Source organism: Ambystoma mexicanum, chromosome 1q (assembly GCF_040938575.1).
Source record: "Ambystoma mexicanum isolate Mex_15411 chromosome 1q, UKY_AmexF1_1, whole genome shotgun sequence".
In the NCBI taxonomy this organism is placed as follows: Eukaryota; Metazoa; Chordata; class Amphibia; order Caudata; family Ambystomatidae; genus Ambystoma; species Ambystoma mexicanum.
In genome coordinates this window covers 478,407,119-478,428,507 of record NC_090922.1, presented here as the reverse complement: position 1 = coordinate 478,428,507, position 21,389 = coordinate 478,407,119, and the positions used below count along the sequence as shown (strand labels likewise).

Genomic DNA, 21,389 nt, shown 5'->3' with positions numbered 1-21,389 from the left:
CTAAATGATTAGCAGTAGATCTTAACAAATTAGGTATAGAATCCCATAATGTTGCAGCTGCAATGGGAAAAGCCCAACCACTGGTTCTCATTTATATTATATAGGCATATATTGTAGGAACATAGTGTAGGACTTTTGACTGCAGATACTCTGCACCTTGCACATAAAGAGCTTGATGGACAATGCAAAGTGATTTGAAGGCAACCAGGTTCTCAACAGGGAGCCAAGTGAGTTTTTGGAGAACCAGAGAGATATGTGACCCAAAAGGAGTGCCAGTAGCAATCCTGTTTACCACATTTTGCAGACGTTGTAAACGATGTAACAAATATTTGGGCTGAGCGAGGTAGACGTAATTACAATAGTCTGCTCTGCACCAGTGCCACCACCACAGGAGCATACATTGCTTCCTGAAGGAAAGGCAACATTTTACTCCGAATTTTGAGAGGAGTGTCCAGATTTGCAAACAGTGCTGATTTGAGCTTCCATTGTAAGGGAAGAAGCGATCTTTACCCCCAAGATCCTTAACCACAGGAACAGGAAGGGGAACAAGTGTAGGGGGTCGGAAAGCAGGGGACCACAGAGAAGACCCAAACACAAGGATTTTTATTTTGTCTGTTTTACTTCAGCCAAATGTCACCCATCCAACATGCAATGGCCTCCAAGCATCCACTAAACTGAGTTGAATAATTATAATCCTCAGATTAAAATGACCAATAATCTGGGTATCATCAGCATAGGAATAGCAACAAAAGCTGTGCGAGTGGATGAGACTGACAAGAGGCTGAATGTAGATATTAAACAGAATCAGAGACAAGGCAGACCCCTGAGGAACACCACATGTGCTTCAAAGCAAGAACCAAAAGGAGCAAGAGTAAGAATTTGGGTTCTATGAGACAGAAATGATGAGAACCAGATGGGAACTGGGCCCAAGAGACCTGTGTATAGGCGGTCCAATAAGGTGGAGAGATCGGCGGTGTCAACGGCGGCTGAGAGATCTAACAGTATCAAACCGTCAACTCACCTTGGCCCGCCATCCACAGCAGACACAAGGAGACTCTTGATATATCAGGAGCCTAAACCCAGGCTGAAATGAATCAAAGAAAAAAGTTTTTTCATTAAAATATCTCAATAGTGGGGAATTGAGCGTCTCCATGATTTTCATAAGAATCAGAAGAGAGATAGGACGTCATTTTTCTGGGATCGTGAGTTCCAAGGACTTTTTTTTTTAAATAATGGCACTACCATCGCTTGTTTTAAGGCTGCCACAGCCAATCGTTCAGCACATGACGTGTTCACTGCCTGGGAATCCCAGGAGGCCAACTCTGGCACAGTCTCCTGAAGCACCTTAAGTGGAATTGGGTCCAATGGAGAGGCAGATTTTAATTTGGCTGTGGCAGCCAGAATATCTTTAGAAGAAAAACTGGAAAACTGAGACAAAGAGTGGGAAGAAATGAACCTGACTGGTTTTAAGAGAAGAGCTCAAGATATTTTCCCGAATGTCTGACATTTTCTGAATGAAAAACCCTGAAAGTGAATCACAAAGAACTTGAGAGGGGACAACACTAGTTGATAAAGTAGGGCCAGAAGACAGTGAACGCACTAAAGAGAATAACGCTTTAGATTGATTTAGGGCATTTTCTACCTGCATTGTATAGTAAGAGCACTTAGCTTTGAGAATTGCACCATAATAGTGCTTAGAGATTTCCTTGAACTCTAATTTACCATTTGGGTAATACAAGTGTTAGGGAGAATTCTCTTAAATGTGCTAATTCCCTTCACCTTAGAGACCCCAAGGAACTTTGCTGGATTTTGAGGACTTGATTTTTTTTACCTGGAGAGAATGTGAGCTTTTTTCCCCACATGTATTTTGCTGTGTTTTACCCTTGTGTTCTTTGCTTATGGTGTTTTAGGACAGCTCCATAGGCATCATCGTTTCATGTGTGTCACACAGCACCCTCAGTGCAGTGAAAGAGGGAAGCCTTTTAGGCTGTCCCATGGTTTAAATACCTTCTCTGGGATAAACTACTGTTTCCCAGAGAATGTAAAGTTAAATTGACTTTACTAGTCTTTTTAAATTCCTAGACCCAGCACCCACTATCTTACAATAGAGTGCTGAAGGGGTTACCTAGTATACCCTATGTCTAGAAACTTGTGTAGCAGTCAAATGCTACCCTTTCCTATCGAAATGGCTTGTGGCACTGGTTTAACAACAAACTACCATGATTTTTCCCGACTGCCAACACCGGTAGCTAAAAATCACAGGAGCCCTGTTTTTCAAGATGCCGCCTGAGCCCCCTTTGTTTAAACAGGCCCCGGTCTTCTTTTTATGCCATTTCTTTGTGGAAAGGTCCTTCTAGAGTTTCTCTGCGTGCCAAAACAAGTTTGGTCCCTTTGGCGGGCTTCAGGACTGAAGACTGCCTCTGGCACCCGAGTGTCTGGGGGGAGGGCAGGAAGTGAGGGAGGGGCCCGAAACTCCTTGTGCTTAGTCTCCTAGGAGACCCAAATGCACTCTGGTGTGATTGGCTGGATGACCGTCAGGCAAGCAGAGCCACCCTGCTGGATGATTAGCAGCTAGGCTGAAATGAATGGGAAATTTTTTTTTTTAAAAGGCGAGCCTCTTGGACTGAAAGGCAGAGTCGACCACTGGAACGAAAGAACCGAAGATGTGCTGGAAGAGGACGGCTGCTGCAACTACTGGACCGTTGGTTTGCCCGGTGGAGCCCTGCTGCAGGTCCGAATCGCCAAGTTCACCTCAACAGAGAAGCCTCTTCAAGGACGACTTCTTCCTTTGAGTTGGTGGGACCAATCAACTTGTATGCCACCTGGATACCATTCTCAGAGCTGGTTAGGATGAACCAGGGAGAAGGACACCAGCTTGTGTGCTTGAAGAACAGCAACTGGAATTGAAGATTTGCCAATTTGCCAGCTTTGTGATACATCCCCGTGCAGTGCAGGAGTCCCCCGACGTCCTCCCTCTTGTCCCCACAACTGAGGCTCAGGAACAGCAAGATCTGCAGGAACAGAGTCTTCAGCTGCATCTTTTTCTTCAGTATAAGGTACTGTGAAAACCCGACCGAGAGAACTTACCTCTCACTACGAAAGCTCGTGGAACTTTGGCAACTTGCAGGCCTAGTCAGCTTGTGACCCGACATACAAACCTTTCTTCCGTGAACTACTTCCAAGAATCGTGGCAAAGACTTTTCCGTTTTAAATACCAGAACCTTTTTTTACTTATACAAGACACTAGTCCATTGACTTTGGCCTACCTATTGCATTGAATCAACTCCTCTGGTGCACTCAAACTATTTGCACTGTTTTAAAGTAACTGCAATATTCGTTTTATCAATTTATGCCTTTTTGCTCCTACTTCAATGCTATTTTGCTCCGACTTCAAGGGAGCTCAACCACTTAGTATTGATTATTGTAGTATAGTTTGTGTGTGATATTGGTTGCCTCATTTAGTGAATGCTTTATAAATGATCGTTTAATAAATTAAGAAGTGTTTTACCAAGAAACCTTGAGTATAAGTCTCTATCTGAATTGAGTATGGTGTGATGGCTGCAATGTCATCCTTTTTTGGTTCTCAATGGCGGCCGCCTGGATATCTATTCATTCGTATACTCTTGCTAGGCCAAGAAATTCTTTGAGGGAGAGTTTTTTTTTTAGGAGGTGTTTCCTAAATAATGATATTTATCCCTCTATTATTCGTAGGCGTATGGCCTCATCGTCATTGAAGTTGGCAAAGTCACATTTCAGGATTTTCCTTTGCAGACGGATGACGAATTGGCCGAGACTCGTGAGGTAGTTGGGCCCATTGGTTGAAGGCGTAGCGCTCAAAGTCTCTATTGGGTGTAATTACCAGTTTGCTGTTGATAGCTTCAAGGAGTTGTTGATAGTTGGTTCTTTCCAGAGGTGGAATTATCCTTATGATGTTCTTTATCTCTCTTCCGGCAACGTTTGTGAATATGCCGATTTTGTTGGGAGGGTCATTGGTTCATATGTCGCCTACAAAGTCCTCGAATTCTTTGACCCATTCTTCCCACCTTTGCCCATGGTCATGGTGTGGGTTGAGGTTAAATGGGTTGGTGTGTCTCATAAGGCTGGCGTGAGACGTGGGGCTTCTGTTGGCCGCGGGTAGCACCCCAGCGTCAGCAGCTACTTGTGCTGGATCAGTCATGGTCTCTTGTGTTGTGGCGCTTCGGCGGGTTAGGTATGTGCAGGCTGGTACTTGCTCCTCATTCTGTTGTAGTCGTTTGCGGTATTCAAAGTGGGCCGCGGTTGGCGTAGCCCCTAGTAGCCTTTTTGTTGTGCGGGTTTGGTCGTGGCAGTGCTGGGTTTCCCTTATTGCCCGTGTGTGGCTGGGTGGTGCTGTAGTTCGTGGTTAGGTTGCCCAGATGGTGGCATGCACCATTGCTTCTTTGCAAGGCTTGTACCCCTGCTTCCCTGGTGGCATGGATATTTCTGGCATTTGTTCACTCAGATTAACTAATGTTCATATACCTTACTCAAAGTTCCCACACTGGGTCACTGTCAGCGTTGACCTCCAAGTGTAGCCCCTCACTGTAATGTTCTATGGTATTTGTGCGAGCATTGCAGAGTTTTGAGCCCGTGTTTGGGCGGCAGGTTTTGGTGCGCTTTGGAGGGGTCGGGGCGCCTTACCGGTTCGTTGCCTTCCTTCGCGTATGGCTGGACTTCTCTAGATCTTCTTTTCCTTTTGCGGGTGTGTCAGTCCTCCTGGGCTCTCTTGTCTGTTGCATGGTTCTTCGATGGCTGCCCGCGTACACCTGGTACCCATTTTGCTGCGGGACGGCTCTCCCACGTGGGTGGCTCGCGGTCCGCTTCTTTCTTTGTTTCACCTTCTCTTCTGCCGCAGGCAACGATGTCTGCAGCTTCTGTGTACTGCTGGGCTCCTCACCCAGTCATGTAAACTGCTGGCCTCCTCACCCGTCTTGTAAACTGCTGGTCTCCTCACCCATCCTGCAGCATGCCGTGGATGTGGCGGCCTCTTCTGCACTCTGCTGGGCTTTCCACCCTACCTGCAGCACGCCGTGGGTGCAGCGGCAACTTTCCCTCTCTGCAGGGCTCCTTTCCTTTCCTGCAGCACGTCGTGGATGCGGCGGCCCCGTCGCTAGTTGTTAGCCTCTAGAGTAGGCCTCTCATTCTCATGCGCATTCACTCACAGAAACTCGGACACCGAAGTATTGTCAACCTTCCCTTTATTCTTCTCACAAGTAACTGCCCAACTCTTCCATTGTCCCTCCCCTTCCGCCCTCCTCCGGCTCCCTCCCGCCCTGGTGTGTTCTCATTTCTTAAAAGGGGCCGCTTTCCTTTATTCACCCGCAACATAGACCTTTGTGTAACACCCTTACAAGCTGACATTACCTCTTGAGATAAGCCTGGCTGCTCAGCTCGCTACCGAAAACTGTTTGGTACAGAAGGGGGGGGGTGGGGGGGGGTGTCAGTCAGTGTGTGTGTGTGTCAGTCAGTCTGTGTGTGTGTGTGTGTGTGTGTGTGTGTCAGTCAGTCTGTGTGTGTGTGTGTGTGTGTGTGTCAGTCAGTGTGTGTGTGTGTCAGTCAGTGTGTGTGTGTGTCAGTCAGTGTGTGTGTGTGTCAGTCAGTGTGTGTGTGTGTCAGTCAGTCTGTGTGTGTGTGTGTCAGTCAGTCTGTGTGTGTGTGTGTCAGTCAGTCTGTGTGTCAGTCAGTGTGTGTGTGTGTCAGTCAGTGTGTGTGTGTCAGTCAGTCAGTGTGTGTGTGTGTCAGTCAGTCTGTGTGTGTGTGTGTCAGTCAGTCTGTGTGTGTGTGTGTCAGTCAGTCTGTGTGTGTGTGTGTCAGTCAGTCTGTGTGTCAGTCAGTCTGTGTGTGTGTCAGTCAGTCTGTGTGTGTGTGTGTGTGTGTGTGTGTGTGTGTGTGTGTGTCAGTCAGTCAGTTTGTGTGTCAGTCAGTGTGTGTGTCAGTCAGTGTGTGTGTGTCAGTGTGTGTGTGTCAGTGTGTGTCAGTGTGTGTCAGTGTGTGTCAGTGTGTGTGTGTGTGTGTGTGTGTGTGTGTGTGTGTGTGTCCCAGAGGCTACTGCATACAAACTTTGCCTAACACTGGTGGCAGGCGGTGAGGATAAATTGTACAGTTGTTACGTTGAGATTTCTGCTTTACTTTTGTTCAGATACTAACCCTTACAAGGCTAAGCACCACTAGAAAAGCAATTTTAACATGTCTAATATGGATAACTACTAACAGGAGGCACTGATCATTTTAACAGTAGATAAATTGAAGGAAATATGTAAAGATAGGAACCTCTCTGTTAAAGGAAAGAAAAATGAATTGGTTGAAAGATTTTTGGAACATCAAAGACTGAGAAATTGGGCTGTAACCCCTAATCTCTCAGAAAATGTGGATAATATTGATGAGGAAACTGATGTAGAGTCTACCTCTAATGTTATTGAGGAGTCAGAGGAGTCTCAGGATGCAAGCCTCACTGCCCCTCTACCTGCTCTTCTGCCTAAACCTTTAGCCATATGGACCCTACCAGGTCCAGTACAGAGTCCAGAATGTGTCTTTATTGAACAAAATTAGACTGAAGTTAAAATTCAAAAGGCTCCAAATGCAAACTGAAAGTAAATATCAAGAAATCAAACTCAGAGAAATGGAAATGCATCATGCTCTTGAAATAATGAGATTGTGTTAGGCAGAAACCTGTGCAGTTCCCTTTGGGAACACTGCAAAAGATTTAGGACTACAGGTGTTAGCAGTAAACCCACTTGGTAGCAGTCTGTACCACCCAGATCTACCTGGTAGCTGGGGCTGAGCAGTGAGACTTCCCTCAAGAAGAGTTAGGCAGTATGCAAAGTATACACAATAGGCACTCAGATACAATAGCACAAGCAAACACTTGACCAGAGCTTTGGTATCAAGGTATATCATTATTTCAAAACACACTTATTGAAACACTCCAAACACAGTTACTATTATTATATATACATCCCTTATTCCTTACCAGATAAGTCTTAGTGAACACCACTTATTTCCAGACAGAGGTGAGCGCTTAACTATAGATGGCACTCCAATAAGTTTACGAAAAAGGGAGGGAAAAAGGCAGAATGTAGGGAGATACACCACTAATACTTTGGAACACTTTAGCAAGGCAGAAAAGACAAAAGTTACTGGTGAGCCAAAGTCCATCGGCCGGGCCCACTCTTAGAGAGCAGAGCACAAATGCGCCCAAGATCACACAATTACAATACGCTTTGAAAGTCTTGCAGGGAGTTCAGAAAGGGTTTAGAGAGGCTCAGAAAAGTTTAGCCAGGGTGTCCCAAGCTAACCCAGGTTCGAAAGCCGGGGGCTAAATCTACCCCGTACAGTCGGCTGCAAGGGAAACCAGGCGGAACACGGTACCTTAGGTGGAAAGGATCCTCCAGCGGGGGTAGTTGTTCCTGGCAGCAGGTGCAAGTTGCAGCGTCGTCCAGAAGAAGAGAAGATCTCGACGCGGAGGAAAGATGAAGGTCTTTGCACTGCCAGGGAAGAAACCAGCCGCAGAGTTTTCCCGTTAAAGGTACTACCCTTTGATTCGCTGTAGGGGTGAAACGTGGTATCCCGGTTGCCGGGGTGCTTGGCACAGGCAAGGCAGCCACGAGATGCTCCAGGAAGCAGACTGGTTATCCCCACCAGTCGAAGGAAGAAGACTCTCCGGGCTGGAGATCTCCTCTGTCGTTGGGAAAAGTGGTGAGACGGTTCAGCAGGGCTCCACCGGTGGTGTCGTCGTAGCAGGTCGGCTCAGCTTCTCCCTCGTCGGATTCTTAGGTGCTGTGGCGCCTTCTGAAGTTCCAGTCACCAAAGCCCTGCTTTTATGCAGAAAACCCCCATTCACTCAGCCTAGCTGTCACTCAAACATGCTAAGTGGTGAGCCGGCCAGCTCACCACTTGGGCCAATCAGGATGGAGTGCGACTTGAGTTGCCTAGGCAACTCAATCCAGGGTGCCTAAATCACCCTCCACCCCTCCTAAGTACCCCAGACAGAGTGGCACCACTTTGGAGGCCTTATGTGGAGAAGCCTGCCAAAAAGTGGAACAAAGGGCTCGACTTGGGTTGGAGTCACAGAAGCGAACACAAACGCCATTTTAGAACCGAGTTCTGGCAAAAATACCAACCGGAGAATTAATATTAAATAAATAAACCGGCGGTATGTTCGAGGCTATAGGAATTAAATAATTAAAGTTGGTAGCCTCGAACAATGGGAAATCCCATAGAGATATATTCGCGGTCCAATATAAAAAGTAGTATCCACTGCCACCAGCCAAAACTCGATCATGGGGGACAGAGACGTGCCCCCTCGACTAACAGACCCCGGCCAGTACGTCCACAATATGATGGTTTGTACTGGTTCTGTTCAGAATTTGAGACTAGTAAAGTCAATGGTGACTTTACATGCCCTGGGAGACAGTACCAAGGTATGGAGTCTATATTGGGGGGTCACTATGACACCCCTGTGTTACTGCACTGAGGGTGCAGTGTAACACACATCACAAAAACACATGCAGCCCTATGGAGTAAAAGACCCCATTAAACACATCTAGAGTCAAAGAAACACACTCAAATCATGCCCAAGAGTGAGGGTAAAAGAGTCTCACTCTTGGCAGGAGAAAAAAAGAAACCCCAGAAATCCAGCAAAGCTGCTGGGGGACTCACTAGGTTAGGAAATTCAGCCTAAACAGAGAATTCTCCCCCAACAGATTGTCTCTTGGAAATGGTTCTCTCCCAGAGTCTAGGTCTTCCAGTCCTAAGAGACCTTGCATGCCTAAGGAAGCTTTGAGTATGTATGAGGTGAAACTTGATATTTTGGATTGGTTGGCTGCTTTTGAATACAACTATGGGATTCAGGGTTTCACAGGGAATCAGTTGATTCCTTGGCTTTTGTCTAGGCTCCCTGGGTTGCAACTGATGCTGTAATGTAGGTGGGGGAACTGGAAAGATTGGTGTACGAAAACGTGAAGCTAGATTTGGGAAAACTCCTTCCCAGTACCTTAAGAGGTTTAGGACCCTCAAACAGCATGATGGTACCCCTTGGGATACCTGGGTGTGTGAATGTTTGAAGAACTTAGATGGTTGGGTAAAGGATTATAGAGTTAACTCTTTTGAAGGAATGAGAAATCTATTTTTGTTGGATTGTATTTTTGATGGCTGCTCTCCTGAGCGGAGACAGCACTTGGCTGACTAAGGAAATTGATTCAAAGAAATTAGCAAAGGCTGCTGACTTGTGGGTTGTCAAAAGGGCTACTCACAAGGATTCTGGGGCAACTCAGAAGAAGGATGATGGGAAGCAGGAAAAGAATAAAAGAGAATTCTAATGCCTCCAATCCAAAACAGGGCCCAAAACAGAAAAAAGGGATTTTTTTTCTCCAAGATGGCCGCCGGGGTGACGAGTCGCGTCTAAATCGTGCTCTCCCCAGGCAGTCGAAATAAGCACGCTTTAGCAGCAAAACACGTGGCAAGAGAGTGGTTCCCCGCCCCCCCCCCCCCCCCAAGACCTCCGGTCCGGTAGAACGACCATCAGGGAGCTGGGAGCGCCGAGGAAGCGAGGGAAGCTGTGACTGCCCTTCCCCCATCGGGAGGTCTCCGCCGCATGACCGGCACAACACCGTAGCGGATCGAGACGACAACACCTCGCAAAAAAAAAGAAAAGAGTTGGAGGGGCTGGGGGGAATCCCCCATCCCTCCCAGCGCCCCGCCAAGGCATACTAATCTAAAAGAATCGGACCAGGGTGCGGCGGCGGCCTGAAGGCGGTGGAACCGGCGATCCGGCCCCTCCCCCCATGGAAGACACCCAGAGCCAAGGAAACTCGGAGGGGCAGCGGTGGCGGCAGGGTCCCCAACACATGGCCAGGAGGTGCAACCAGCAAGAAGTACAAGGAGCGAGGGGCCAGAGACTGCTACGCACTGACCGAGGGTAGTGCGCGGATGACGACGCAGGTTGGCGAGTGGCTCCCACCCTGCGCGGACCCCACAGATAGCGGCAGGGAGACGGACACCTGGATTCAAATCCCCCCCCCCCCCAGAGGTGAGCAGAGCAGAGAGGGGGAAATAGAGACCGGGTCAAGTGTATACCCCTGCCACCCCCACATAGCATAAGCGGGGCAATCTAATTACCAAAGGGAAGAGACACAGCAACGGCAGTCTGACGAGGGGCACTGGGGAAGGAGTCCCCCGGCTACATCACAGGCGCCCAGTGGGATATACCCAGCGGGTAGCGTGGACACCGCAAGAGGGAGAGGGGGGAACCCATCAGAACGACGGGATCCAAGCAGAGTGGCCCCGCTGCCGAGATAGGAAACCCTGACCAGGAAAAGAAACCCGGACAAACAAGTAAGGGGCCACTCAAGAAGGCCCTAACAGGCACGGGCTCAACAAACGGGGGCGGCATCGGGTGATCCACGACGGCATCGAACGGAACATGTCAAGGACAAAAAGCAAAAATAACGCTACCCAACAGGCCCCGCAGACCTCGAAGCACGACGCAAACATCCTACAACTGTGGTCAACGGACACCACGACGCAAGCTAAAGAGAAACCCCAGGAGAACCAACAATGCGAAGGCATGACGCAGACAAACCCCCCCATCACCGACCCTCTAGGGATGACATGCAATCATGGTTCCAGGCACTGCAGGAAAAATTCATGTCTTCTGTACAGGAGCATTTCATGATGATGAAAAACTACATGAAACAGGTGGTACAGGACCTCAGGGTCGACGTGGCCAAACTGGAGGAGAGAACAGACATATTGGAAAGAGCGGTCCAGGGGGGGTCAAGGAGGAAACGCAACAGGTTAGCGAAACACAGGAACACTTGGTGGGACTCACCCATAACCTGGAAATACAATGTGAGGAGTTGGAGAACCGCTCCAGACGGTCTAACATACGCATCAAAAACATGGCGGAAACAGTACTGGACAAAGACCTTATGACTGCAGTGGAGGAGGAGTTCAGGGAATACTAGATGCACCAGAGACAGCCACAATCGGAGTGGACAGGGTCCACAGGGTTGGACCAAAAAGATCTCGAGCACCGGGAGAAAGACCACGGGATGTTCTGGTGGCGCTCTCCTCATACCCACAAAAAGAGCAGATCCTGAGGAAGGCTAGAAAAATGGATCATATCAGAATGAACGGACAAGAAATTCAACTCTACAAAGACTTGGCCCTGGTCACATTGCAAAAAAGAAGAGCGATGGCCCCACTAGTCAAGGCTTTGGTGGCGAAAGAAATCCGATACAAGTGGACCTTCCCGTTTGGACTGACCTTCACATGGGAGGGGAACAGAGAAGAGCGACCACATTGGGAAGAGGGCTTCAATATTATGGGGCTCCAGGACGACGGGGAGGAAGCGGATCAAGCAACATCAAGAGGGGAGCAAATGAGAAAACCAAGAGGCTGGGAAACAATTAAACAAAAAAGGCCAATCGCGGGAAGGGAAAGCCGTAGGAAGCTGCCATGAACAGATAAAGAGAAAAGGAACGTCATGGGCATCCCCGGCGACAGCCACACAAGGATCCCTTGAGGGAGGGACAGAGAAAAAATGAACTGCTGCAAGAAAGGCAGCAACAGCGGCCCGGGAGGGACCCATCGGCTTGGAATCCAGTAAGGACAGACAGTAATGTGGGGTTTAGGATCCACTACAAAAATTACTCCCCCCTCCCCGCCCCCCCCCCGAGAGGATTGAGGGCAGGGAGCTGTGGGCGCAACGCCCTGGCATCACTAGGAACCCTCGCCCTGCTCGGGGGCAACATGTTTGGTTTATGGTTATTTGTTTGGGGGGTAGGGGGGGGGCAAGAAAACCAGAGCAGCGGCAAAAAAAACGGGACTCAACGCTTTAGGTGCACGTTCCTTACTAAATGGGGAAGATACGCATTGTAACATAATATCAGGGGGATGAATCATCCCACGAAACGGGTGAAACTGGAGAAACTACTCAAAAGGGAAAGGGCGGACCTGCTACTCCTCCAAGAAGCTCATTAGTGCAAGGGACAAACAGAAAACCTGTGTAAGGAAATACAAAATATGGGCTCAGGCGAATACAACAGAAAAAAGATTGAGGGTTCTGATAGCGGTGAGGGAGAGAAGGGACGCCAAACTGGAGGACGCAATTGCACATAAGGAGGGAAGGTATGCGTTCGCAAACGTGGTGCTGGAAGGGCAGCGGATCACCCTCGCGTCAGTATATGCGCCCAATGTGGGACAGGATGGCTTTCAGAGATACCCTGGGAAAACTAGAAACCTTTGCAGGGGGGGGGGGGGGACCTGAATATGGCATGGAACCCACAACTGGATAGAAGCACAGGGAGTGTACATGGCCAAGGGGCACCGTCAAAACGCCTCAAACAGCAGATGGACCACCTAGCCCTAACGATGTGTGGAGGGAACTGAAAGGGGAGCAAAGAGGGTATACATTCTTCTCACATGTGCATAACTCCATGTCAAGAATTGACTACTTCTGGGTATCAGTGGGGCTCATGGGCAAGATCCAGGGGCTGGAACTAGGTGCTATAGCACTATCCGATCATGCACCCCTGTGGTCTGATTTGAAACTCCCGGGGAAAACGAATGGTCTCTGGAGGTGGAGGCTACCAGGGGACATAAGATCCGGTTACGGGGGAATCCATAAGGGAAATCATAGAAGAATACTTTACGCAAAATGACACTGGGGAAGTATCAATGAGCACAGTCTGGGAGGCGTTTAAAGCGGTTATCCGCGGGAAGATAATGGCACTGAAAATCACGAAGGAGAAACAGAGGTATATGTGGGAAAAGGAACTGGAAAGGTCAATACGGCACTACAGGAGAAAATCATGACACAGCCCACTAGAGCTCTGAGGAAAACACTAAGACACACACAGGGCCAACTAGAGATGCTATGCACAAAAGGAGCGGAGAGGAGCTTACTGCACCTAAGACAAAAATACTACATAAAAGCAAACAAAGCAGATAGGCTGCTAGCATGACAACTCTGCGCGAAGCAGAAAGACACCACGATAAAGAACATCATAGACACGAAAGGGGAACACCTCACGCGCACACAAGACATAGGGGAAGTGTTTAGAGAATACTACCAGAAGCTTTACTCCACAGACCACCCGGAGGTAGACGCACAGGGCACATATCTAAAAACCCTCAACTTTCCGTAAATCTCAGAAGTAGACAGGCAGGCCCTAGAGAACCCTCTAAGGGAAGAGAAAGTTAAAAAAGCAATAAATGATCTTCCGATAAATAAAGCACCAAGTCCGGATGGCTACACCGCACCATTTTATAAAAGATACGCAGATCTGCTAATCCCCGTCCTAACCAAGCTACTAAACTAATTTAAAGATAGTGGCAATGTGACCCCCACAATGAACAAAGCGAAGGTCCTAGTATTTCAGGGAAGAACCCATCATCATATAGGCCAATCTCCCTAATAAATATCGATGCCACAATATACACTAAGATATTAGCAGCAAGACTATCCCCGCTTCTACCAAAGCTATCAATCAGGCTTTATCCCAGGAAGGCAAACCCACGACAACCTTAGAAGGATCATTCACTTGGTGGAAAAAATAGGAATAACGCAAACTCCGATAATTCTACTTGCAGTAGATGCAGAGAAAGCCTTTGACCGGGTAGAATGGTCCATGCTATTTAAGACCCTGCAATTCATGGGTTTTGGGGCACACTTTATTGCAAGAATAAGAGCGAACTATAACTCCCCAACCTGCAGAGTGGCTGTCAATGGGGAGGTTACTGAAAAGGTATTTATATCCCATGGAACAAAACAGGGCTGTCCGCTCTCCCCACTACTATACGCTATCGTTCTAGAACCCCTACTAATGAAATGAAGAGAAGCCACACATATTAAAGGGATAGACATGGCAGGCATACAACATAAGGTAACCGCATATGCGGATGATATGTTAATAGCACTTGAAGAGCTGGACCAAACATTGGCGGCAGTGTTAGGGGAGATGGAGGACTTCGGGGCCATCTCAGGCCTAAAAATGAACAGGAACAAATCGGAAATCTTAATACTGGCGGGAGACAGGGGAGAGATAGAAAGAGAAGCAAAGCATTGAACCTCAAGATCGCAGCAGAAGGCATTAAACACCTGGGAATAACATTAACACAGGGTAGGGCAGCTTTATGGTAAAAACTAACCCCAGCTTCTCGCAAGTGTACGCAGAGATTTGGAAAGATGGAATCCCTGTTGATCTCATGGTGGGGCAGAATTCAAACGGTGAAGATGACCATCCTCCCAAAGCTTCTATACTACTTCCAGGCGCTCCCGGTGGGGGTACCCAGAGCATTCTTTAAAACATTATCGAAAGTAATCACATCCTTTGTGTGGAAGGGGAAAACGCCGAGGCTGGCCAGGGCAATTTTAACCGCACCAACCAGGGAGAGTGGGCTGGCGCTCCCTCACTTCCAGAAATACTACCAAGCGGCCCAGTTAAAGGTTCTACGGGAATGGCTGGGTGACAATCCGCAACCGATCTGGGCAACACAAGACAGAGCAGTTGCAAGAACCCCGCTAGTAGAGCTACTCTGGAAACAGAAACAACACAGACACCCCAACATAGGGATTAATGAAATAATTAAAACAACTATGGAGGCATGGGACATCCAAACACGAAACGGTTTAATTTGTAGGAATCCGCAGTTCCCACCGGGGATGGAGCAGGAGGCATATGAAAGTTGGGAGGCAGGAATAACGAAAATTCATTAACAATGAAATTAGACCTTACGAATCCTGCCACCCATGCTCATCACTGTCCAAACGGGTTGTTGCAATGTCTGGTGAATGTTGATATCTGAAAAATAATAAAGACAAGTTTAAAAAAAAAAAAAACACTTTCACAGAGCTCACTAATGTTTGGAAAAAGCTTAAACAGATAATTTGCTACGTAAAATGTCACATGCTGAGCTACAAACGCATTGTAGAAATTATGCACTTGACACATGCTCTAACATAGCTGAGGGCTGGGCATGGGGCGGAGAGATGTATATCTAGAACAGTGTGGGTGATACAAATGGCGAATAACCCCCTTTTGAAAATGGAGCAATTTAGACGGGGTTGCCTGATGTGTGTTAGAAGCATAATTGAGAAAACAGTTTGTAAATGGGGGGGATAAAGTATACCAAAGACAATATGGTAGAGCAATGTTCATGGCACCTTGTAAACTGGCCTATGAGGCCTGAGACTGTAGATGTTTTCATATGCATTTGCAGGAAATAAAAAATTAACATCTGTTGAAAAGTGATCAATTCAATGTGAAACCAGCAGTTGGATGTGTATAGCAGTTATTGCTGGATCTACCTAAAGAGTGGCTGGATACAATGTCCAAGGTTGCTGTGTTATCTGGAAGCACAATGACGAAATACAGAAAATTTGACAATCTTTTATGCATCGCAAACATGAGTCTACAGCAATCGCCCACTAATGGACAACTACTGGCAAGCGCATCACAAAGGAGGTCATTTCGATTTAAGGTTGCCAGGCGGGTCCTCATTGCGAATAAATGTGGTCAACCGGCAACAAAGTTTTCGATGTGTTAAAGGCCACTGGTTCTTTGACAGGGAACTTTATGAATTTCTGTCAAACGTCTCTATATTATGTATATCTGCTTATCAACGCAGTGAGACAGGCAGTGTATTAAGTAATTAATAATACATCGAAATTTGTATCAGAGAAGATCGTTGTGCAGCAGGTGATAACTCAAGTTGTTCAGTGTGAATAAATACATGTTTTAAATATGAATAAAATCAGATACCTTTTTTCTGTTTAAAAAAATAAAATAAATAAGCCACAGGGGAAACCAAATCAGGCTAGTGAAATCTCTGGTGCTAAACCGGAGGGAGGTCAGCAGAAACCCCCATTTGTCAAAACATTTGGAAAATGTTATGCTTGTGGGTCTACTGACCATGTGATGTGAAAGGGGATCCCAGATGCAAGGGTAAACCTTCAGTAGTCCACACTGTCTCCTTAGCCTTTTCCCCAGATGGAAAAGTACAAATGGCAAGTGGAAACTTTCTATTACTGGCTGAAGACCCCATTGGAATCTCTGCCAGTGTTTTAGTGTCCCTGGGTCTGAGGGAACAGCAGAATTTAGATGTCTATAATTCAATTCCAGATAACACAAAATAATATTATAAGGACAGTGTACTTGTAAATGGTCAGGAAACCCCTACCATTAGAGACACTGGGGCCAGCATTACAGTGATGGATTAATCTTTTTTCAAATGTGAAAATGTTGCTAAAGCACCCAAAGGCCCCACTAAACTTGCTGGAGGGCCTGTTCAAATGCTTCCCAGATTACCAGCTCTCATCCAGTGCAACAACATGACTATCAAGATACCTGTAAGTGTGCAGCGTGAGGTGCCTGGGAGAGTCCGGTTGGGGAATGACTTAAAAACTCTTGGAGTTGTATCAAGCACCCACAGGCCTCCCAGCAAAAGGAAACAGGAACAAACAAGGAAGGCCAGAGAGTACCTTAACTGACTCTCCAGAGGATATTACAGAAGAATCTATAACACCCAGCCCACAGGAACTACTAAGTGCTATTTCTAGGAAGAAATAGACAAAAGGGAAACCCAAAGCCTCAAAGAAAATGCAAGAGAGCACTCCTGTGCTTCCAACAAGGACATCCCCGAGTGGACTGTCCAAAGTCACACCTGTGACTACTCCAACAGCTGAGGCTGAGTGTGAGGAACAACAAGGAAAGGTTGAATCAGCTGCTGGAGATTCAGAGCTGGAAGAAGACCTTCCCCCTGTTGGAGATCTGGATCCTAAAGACCATCCTGAGCTGCAGTATTTACTGGCAGAAGGTGGCCCCTGTAGGGCAGACTTCAGCAGAGGTCAAGGAGAGTGTCCTACTCTTGAAGGACTTCGCCAAAAGGCAGCTTCCCAGCTGGATGGGCAAGAGCCAGAGAAGCACAGGTTATAATGGGAAGATGGCCTCTTCTAAGTGAACCAACTGAGTCTATCCCAGGGGACTACAGAAGACGTGTAGTGCCTCTAGAGATCAGACAACAGTTCCTACAGTTAGCCCACAAGATTCCTTTGGCTGGTCACTTGAGCTTCAAGAAGACCAAGGAAAGGCTTTCTCTATATTTCTACTGGCCTAAGTTGGGGTCTGATGTAGAAAAATTCTGTAGGAGCTGTCACACTTGTCAGACATCTAGCAAAAGTGGAACCAAGAAGGTGGCACCCTTGGTGCCTCTCCCAGTGGTGGGAGTCCCTTTTGAGAGGGTAGGAATCAACATTGTTGGTCCCTTAGACCCTCCAACCTCTTCAAGCAACTGATTTATATTGGTTGTATTAGACCATGCTACTAGGTTTCCTGAAGCCATACCTATGAGGACTGTTACAGCTCATGTTGTTGCTAAGGCCCTACTTGGTATTTTTACCAGGGTAGGTTTTCCTAAGGAAGTCATCTCTGACAGGGGATCACATTTTATGTCCCACTACATGCAGGCCATGTGGAAAAACTGTGGAGTGACTTACAAGTTCTCAACTGCCTACTATCCCCAGACAAATGGGTTGGTAGAGAGGGTTATTAGAACTATAAAGAGCATGATAGGTGCTTTAGAGGAACCCCTTAGAAGACAGTGGGACCTTCTACTGCCATGCCTTCTATTTGCTTATAGAGAAGCCCCTCAGGAGGGAGCTGGATTTAGTCCCTTTTAGCTTCTGTACGGTCATCCAGTTAGAGGCCCCTCGGCCCTAATTAAAGAAGGGTTGGAGAGTGCTCCTTCCCCCAAGCCAGTGGGAGTCACTGACTATGTGCTTGGTCTCCAGAGGAGAATGACACACATGATGACAGAAGCAGCAGATAACTTGAGAGCAGGTCAGGTTCTGGTGAAGCACTGGCTATGACCAGAAGGCGAACATGGTTGAGTTTACTCAAGATCAGCAAGTTCTCGTTATGGTACCTACAAGGCAGAGGGCCTTACAGGACAAATGGATTGGACCCTTCAAGGTTGTGGGAAAACTTGGAGGTCAATTATCTGGTGGATTTAGGCGATCCTAAGGAGGCCCCCAGGGTCTTTCACACCAACCAAAAGCCTATGTCTCAAGACCAGAGGTGGGAGCTTTGCGTCGAGCTCCAGTTCAAGAAGAGGAATAGAGTGAACCTCTACCTGATCTCTTCAGAGGACAACCTTTAGATGAGAAGATAGGAGTTAATATCTCTTCTAATCTGACACTGGAACAGGAGGAGTGCAAGTTTCTGTTAAACCAGTTTGCCTCCCTGTTTTCCCTATCACCAGGCTTGACCCTTTGGGGCCAGCATGATATTCTCACTGGTGACTGTTACCTGTTAAAAGCAAAGGTTACAGGATGTCAGAACCCACATAAAGGAAGAGGTCAACAAGATGCTTGATCTCAGGGTAATAGAGCCCTCTGCCAGTCCATGGTCTAGTCCAGTTGTTCTAGTGCCAAAGGCAGGATCCAAGGAGTTGAGATTCTGTATGGACTATAGAGCTCTGAATGCAGTCACAAAGACTGGTGCCTGATGCCCATCCTTTACCAAGGACAAATGAGCTGGTGGACAAACTTGGTTCAGCCAAGTACCTCAGTACATTTGACCTAACGTCAGGCTATTGCCAAATAGCCTGACAGACCATACCAAGGACAAAACTGCATTTTCAACCCCAACAGGCCTCTACCAGTTTAAGGTAATGCCTTTTGGACTAAAGAATGCACCTGCAACATTCCAAAGGATGGTTAATCAAGTTCTAAATGGGATGGAGGACTTCTGCATGGCATACTTGGACGACATTGCATTGTTCAGCCCTACTTGGAAAGAACATGTTGACCACTTAAGGTATGTTTTGCAGGCTCTTGAGCAGGCCCATCTGACCATAAAGGCAAGGAAATGTCAAATTGGACAGAGCAAAGTGGTCTACCTTGGACAAGAGGTAGGAGGAGGTGAAATAAGGTCATTGCCTAGCAAAGTACAAGCTGTACAAGAATGGGCCACCCCTACTACTCAAACCCAATATAGAGCCTTCTTAGGTCTCACTGGTTATTATAGGAACTTCATAGAGAACTATGCGTCCATAGCTTCTCCCTTGAATGTGTTCTCCTCACCCAAATTCCTCAAAAAGGTCAGGTGGAATGAGGAGTGCACTAAGGCATTTGAAGGACTTAAGAAAGCCCTTTGTCAAGCACTAGTCTTTAGAGCTCCTGACTACAGCCAAACCTTCATTGTGCAAACAGATGCTTCCAATACAGGTATAGGTGCAGTTCTGAGTCAGCTGGATGAGAAAGGTAGGGAACGCCCAATCTGCTTCATCAGTAGAAAGCTGAAGGAACCGGAGACAAGGTGGGCAACCATAGAACGAGAGTGTTTTGCCATTGTGTGGTCTCTGAAGAAGTTTATACCATACTTGTATGGATCTACTTTTGTGATTCAGACAGACCACTAATCCTTGAGATGGTTAATGCAGATGAAAGGGGAAAATCCTAAATTGTTAAAATGCTCAGTCTACAGGGATTTCATTTTACCATTAAACAAAGGTCAGGGTGTAATAATTTGGATGGTCTCTCCAGAATGTATGACCGACTGGAGTAAGGCGATTCATCCAGGGGTGGATGAAATCCTCCTGTCCCTGGGGGGGGGGGGGGGGAGAATGAGTGTTAGGGAGAATGCTCATAAATGTGCTAATTCCCTTCACCTTAGAGACCCCCAGCAACTTTGCTGGACTTTGAGAACTTGATTGTTTTACATGAGACAGTGTGAGCCTTTTTTTCCCACTTTGTGTTCTTTGCTTATGGTGTTTTAAGACAACTCAATAGACATCATCTTTTCATGTGTGTCACACAGCACCCTCAGTGCAGTGACAGAGGGAAGCCTTTTAGGCTGTCCCAAGGTTTAAATACCTTCTCTGGGATAAATTACTGTTTCCCAGAGAATGTAAAGTTAAATTGACTATTAGTCTTTTTAAATTCCTAGACCCAGCACCCACTATCTTACAATAGAGTGCTGAAGGAGTTACCTAGTATCCCCTATGTCTAGAAACTCGTGTAGCAGTCAAATGCTACCCTTTCCTATCGAAATGGCTGGTGGCAGTGGTTTTACAACAAACTACCATGAATTTTCCCGACCGCGAACACCGGTAGCTAAAAATCGTGGGACCCATGTTTTTCAAGATGGCGCCCGAGTCCCCTTTGTTTAAACAGGTCCTGATCTTTTTTTGCCATTTCTTTGTGGAAAGGACCTTCTAGAGTTTGTCTCTGCATGCCAAACCAGGTTTGGTCCCTTTGTGTCTATGCCTTTGGTGGGCTTCAGGACTGAAGCTCGCCTCTCGCGCCAGAGTGTCTGGGGTGGGCAGGAAGTGAGGGAGGTGCTTAGTCTCCTGGCGTGATTGGCTGGCTGACTGTCCGCCAAGGTGAGGAGCAGCTAGGCTGGAATCAATGGGAGAAAACTGTTTAAAAGGCAAGTCTCTTGGACTCAAATGCAGACGAGCTGGAAGAGGACAGCTGCTGCAACAGCTGCTGCAACTGCTGCTGCAACTGCTGCTGCAACTGCTGGACCATTGGTTGGCCCGGTGGAACCCTGCTGCAGGCCCGAATCACCAAGTTCACCTCGACAGAGAAGTCCCTTCAAGGACGTCTTCTTCCTTTCAGTTGGTGGGACCAAGCAACTCGTAAGCCACCTGGATACCATTCTGGTAGCTGGTTAGAAATAACCAGGGAGGGGGGCGTGGCTTGGCGCTGAGGCAAGATGGCAGCCTAAGACAGCGGCTCCACCTCACATTTAATACATAATAGCATTAGGTCAACTTTTAAGTCGATAAACTTACCTTTATTCTCCTTCCTGAGCTCTGCCGACATCCCGCTTCCACCTGTTGGACTTCTTTCGTGGCTCCGGCGTGTTGAACAGCTTCACACGCGACAGGCTCCAACTTCCGCATCGGACGCATCCAGGAACGCGATCCGCACCACGTGAGGAGAGACGCGGCGTGTTAAATCAGCTGACTCCCCGGTCTGGGCCCTAAAGCACAGCGCTTCCTCACGAGTGCGCCACCCGCTGGACTCCAAGGAAACTGGTAAAGAAAAACAGTAAGGAATAATTATAAAAGCGAACTGTCTACATTATTCTAATTTATACTGAAGCAAAAAGATATATTAAAAAAAAAAAAAAAAAAAAAGGGGGATTGAAGTGATAAAAAAAAAGGAGAAAATAAGTCGGATTAATAAGAGGATATTTTAGTCTTATACCTCAGAAAGGAGTCTGCAAGAACAGTGAATGGGCATTTAAGCCACATTTCAAAGGCAAACCAAGCTTTAAAACCATAATACTGAACAAGATATTAAGTCTCCCTTCTGCAAATACTAAGCGCTGCTTTTAAATTTCACACCACTGCCATGCCTC

General features: G+C 47.2%; 1 long non-coding RNA gene across 1 annotated transcript in view; it reads right to left on the bottom strand.

Annotated features, from left to right (window-relative positions):
• The window catches only part of LOC138521599 (uncharacterized), a 135,230-nt gene extending 114,174 nt beyond the window's left edge, over positions 1-21,056 (bottom strand). The window contains exons 1-2 of the long non-coding RNA XR_011283079.1: positions 20,818-21,056; positions 14,752-14,822 (exon numbers count right to left, since the gene is read on the bottom strand). This is a non-coding gene — a long non-coding RNA (uncharacterized lncRNA). The remainder of the gene's footprint in view (positions 1-14,751; positions 14,823-20,817) is intronic.
• Between the last annotated feature and the right edge of the window lie 333 nt (positions 21,057-21,389).